This window comes from Arachis duranensis, chromosome 3 (genome assembly GCF_000817695.3).
Source record: "Arachis duranensis cultivar V14167 chromosome 3, aradu.V14167.gnm2.J7QH, whole genome shotgun sequence".
Lineage (NCBI taxonomy): Eukaryota > Viridiplantae > Streptophyta > Magnoliopsida > Fabales > Fabaceae > Arachis > Arachis duranensis.
Genome location: NC_029774.3, coordinates 69,449,475 through 69,453,939, shown reverse-complemented (window position 1 = coordinate 69,453,939; position 4,465 = coordinate 69,449,475).

The window sequence follows — 4,465 nt, the reverse complement described above, 5'->3', positions numbered from 1 at the left end:
AATTTGTTGAGAGACAAGTTTTACCCCGATCAAGTTTATGGCGCCGTTGCCGGGGATTGATTGTGCATCGACAATGATTACATTAGAGGATCACTAGATTGAGCATTTGTATTTTGTTTGATTTAATTTTCTGTTTGTTTAATTTGCTTTCCGTCGTAGTTTAATTCTTTCCCTCCCCTGTTTCTTAGTTTTTCTTTGCTATTTACAATTCAGTTCACTAACCCCACTAACTGTTTGATATATTGCATCACTGACACTAACAAGTAATTCTAACAAGATACTTTCTGCATTGCTTTTCTTTGCTTGTACTCTGTGGGTTTGTATGACAGGGAGAAGAAGCGGAGCTTCAATTTCCTTTGATTCTGAACCTGAGAGAACCTTCTTAAGATTAAGAAGGGAGGCAAAAGAAAAATGTGTGGTTGGTGCTGAAGAAGAAGAGGTTCACAACCATGGTGGAGGAGGTAGAGAAAATCCTGTTGGGGAAGATAGAAGAGTCTTGGGCTCTTACATCAACTCAAACCCGGGGAATTGCGAAAGTAGCATCCAAAAACCAATCATCCATGCCAACAACTTTGAACTAAAGCCACAGCTCATCACCCTCGTTCAGAACAATTGCTCGTTCGGAGGAGGTGTTCAAGAAGACCCCAACCAACACTTAAACACATTCCTGAGAATATGTGACACAGTGAAGTCCAATGGCGTTCAACCAGACGCCTATAGACTGTTGTTGTTCCCATTCTTTCTCAGAGACAAGGCAGCCAAGTGGTTGGAGTCTTTTTCAAAGGAGAGCCTGACAACTTGGGATGATGTTATGAACAAATTCTTGGCAAGATTTTACCCTCCTCAACGAGTCAATCGGCTGAGAGCTGAGGTCTAAACTTTCAGGCAACAAGATGGTGAGACTCTATATGAAGCATGGGAGAGGTTTAAAGACCTAACAAGGAGATATCCATCTGATATGTTCAATGAATGGGTGCAGCTGCACATCTTCTATGAAGGACTGTCATATGAATCTAAGAAGGCTGTAGACCATTCATCCGGAGGTTCTTTGAACAAGAAGAAGACCATTGAAGAAGCCATAGATGTCATTGAAACTGTAGCTGAGAATGACTACTTCTATGCTTCCGAAAGAGGGAACACTAGAGGAGTAATGGAGCTGAACAATGTAGATGCTCTGCTTGCTCAAAACAAGCTCATCACCAAGCAGCTAGCTGGCCTTACCAAAAAGATGGAGAGAAGTCAAGTAGCAGCGATCACCACTTCAACTCAAGAGGAAGCAAGTGAAGAGGAAGAACGCACTCAGGAGCAAGCCAACTACATTGGGAATTCACCTAGACACAACCATGATCCATACTCCAAGACCTACAACCCTGGATGGAGGAATCACTCAAACTTTGGGTGGGGTAATCAACAAGACCAAGGCCAAGACCAGAGACGTCACAACCCCAACAACAACACAGCTCCCCAACAATTCACATAGAGGACATACCAACAAAACCACAGCAATACATCTCACTCTTCTACCTCTACCCCCAACATACCATCATTTGATGACAGAATCTCTAAGATTGAAACCTTACTTGAAAGCATATACAAAGACATTCAAGACAATAAGGTGTTCAAAGAGGAGGTGAGAGCCAGTATGAAGAATCGGGGGGAAGCAATCAAGAAGCTAGAATTCCAAGTGGGATATTTGTCTGAGAAGATTCCCAGACCCACTGATAGCTTCCCAAGTGACACGGAGAAGAATCCGAGAGGTGAAGCGAAGAAAGTAAGATGGAAAGACTGCAATATGGTCACTACAAATGACAAGGAGACTGAAGAAAAGCCAAGCAAGTTGTCAGAACAACCTGAAAATACCTTAGTAGAGAAGGAGAAGAAAGACCAACAAGAACCAGAAATCTCACAACAGGAGCTGCTGAGACTATATGCACCATTTCCCCAACTACTAAAGGGTGCTGTAGGAAAGAGAATGTACTCAAGGTTCATAGACTTGTTTGCATCTTTGAATGTGAACATACCGTTCATCAAGGTCATTCAGCAAATGCCAGCATTCATCAAGTACATGAAGGAACTACTTCCCAGGAAGAGCTCACTCAAGAGGGGCCAGACTATAGTGATGAACAAGGATTGCAGCACCCTCATTCAAACACAATTGCTCGCGAAAAGAAAAGACCCAGGGAGTTTTCATGTCCCTTGTGCTATAGGGGAAACAAATTTTGATAGAGCACTTTGCGATTTGGGAGCAAGCATCAACTTAATACCCCTATCCCTGGTAAAAAGACTGCAGATCAATGAGATACTACCTACAGATGTAGTCATAAGGCTGGCTGACAAGACTCAAAAGCAAGCAGTAAGAGTGGTGGAAAATGTGTTGCTCAAAGTTGGAAAATACTTTCTCCCAATAGACTTTGACATCCTGGACATGGAAGAGAGTCACTTGCACCCAATCATATTGGGGAGACCATTTCTAGCTACTGCTAGAGCACTCATAGATGTGGAGAAAGGGGAGGTAATATTAAGGATCCATGATGAACAACTGAGCTTCAGTGTTTTCGAACTCTCACTGGAAAAAGATGAAGAGGACAAAGAACCGAGCAAAGGGCATCATGAGATACTAAAGGAAGAAGCAAGCACTGAAGCACAACCAGCTCATCCTGAGATTCACTGGGATGATGGACAAGGCCAGTAGCAAGTGCCACAGGTCAAGGAAAAATTGGAGGAACCTAAGCCACCAGAGGTTTGTGAAGACATTAACAAAAGCTCATCAAAGAAGGAGGCCACCAGGAGTAAGAAAATAGTACCAGGGGCAAAGAAGAAGGTACCAAGGGGGTGGCGGAACAAGAAGATTCCTACGGAAGATTTCTCTCCAAGGGATAAAGTAATCTCAGCCTACTTCGCAGATATCTCCCCTAATCTCCCCACTGTACCATCTCAGCTACCTAAGGTCTTCACCATCAACAGAGTTTTCTCCTTGAAGCATGTAGAGATCATTGATACAACCAACGGATACAAGTCCACTGCCAGAGGAGAAGACTTCAAGCATTACCAACCACCATAATAAGGGGGTAATGTCAAGCTACTGACGTTAAAGAAGCACTTCATGAGAGGCAACCCATGTTTTACATGCTTTCAGAAGTAGTGAATAAATCAATATTCATGAATTCCAACCAAAAATTGACAAACACGTGTGAAATTTTTATATGCAGAATATAGTGAAGAACAAGTTTGGTGTTCAAAGCATTATTCTTAAAGCTTTGAACACAATTTTTCATCACAGTGCTCCAAACTAAATTTGGTGTCACCCTATGGTGCCACCAATTTGCATATGAAGATACACAGTTAGTCAGTTAGTGGAATTCAGGAATAAACAAATTCTTTTATTATTCAAGCCGTAGATGTTAAAACATTTTTGTTGCTTTTATAAAAGTAGTTCTTACTCTTCTTATTTCATCTTTATAGGGAAAAGAAAGGAGCATTGAGGAGATTGATAGGACAAGTGAAAAGAAATGGTTCAGCACTTTATGAAGAGATACACACATACATGAGATGCATCGAAGGGAGATAGAACACACAGAACTACTGGACGAGCAAAGGGCATTTGCAGAAGGTGTTTACATGAGCGAGATAGGACATCACATAAACACTCAAGCCAAGCTCGGGTACCTAGTAGGACAGCTGCCTATATTACACCCAGGAATCACAAGGTATGAAGAAGTGAGGGATGAATTAGCACGAGAAGAGAGACAAAGGGTGGAAGAGAGCCATGAATCAGTGAGGAAGGCACTTGCGGATTGGAAGCAAGCAAGATTGGCATGGCTGTGAGGAAGTGCAAGAGGACACAAGGAGGACCAGTAAAGAAAAGAGCAAGGACGGCCACAAAAGTAAAAGGTGGTGGAGTTCCTTCGTTACTCCATTTCTTTTTTTATGCTTTAAATAAGATCTTGTATGGAATAGAACATGCTTCCATGTTAGTTTAAACATTTTTAATTCTGCATCTTAATGCTCTTATTGCTTAGGTCCATGAACTCTAGTTTAAGTGTCACTGCTTCTTTCCCTTATTTACGTGTAAGCTTGTCTATTTGTATGAAGAAGAGAATGTCTATGTTTACAAAAGACCAGAAAGGAGTTCATAATGTGGAAGTGCATTCATGAATCTTTGGCGGTATTCATAAGTTAGCTATGTTGGTTCAACCACAAAGTTAGGATGACAACTATCTATCCTGAATACTGCACTTTTGATGTACCCATGAGACTAAGGTAAAAACAAGATCCTAATAAGAGAAAAGGGAAAGAACAATGGAAGTGAAAAAAAAAACACAAAAAACAAAAGAAAAAGAGTAAGCAATAAGGCTAGGCACCAATGGTTTACCCTAGGACATGTGTCTGTGGTGCTCCTGTGTGAGGGATCTACTTGGATGAATAAGCTCTTTGGGGTGCTTCATCACCTGGTAACTTGGGTTAA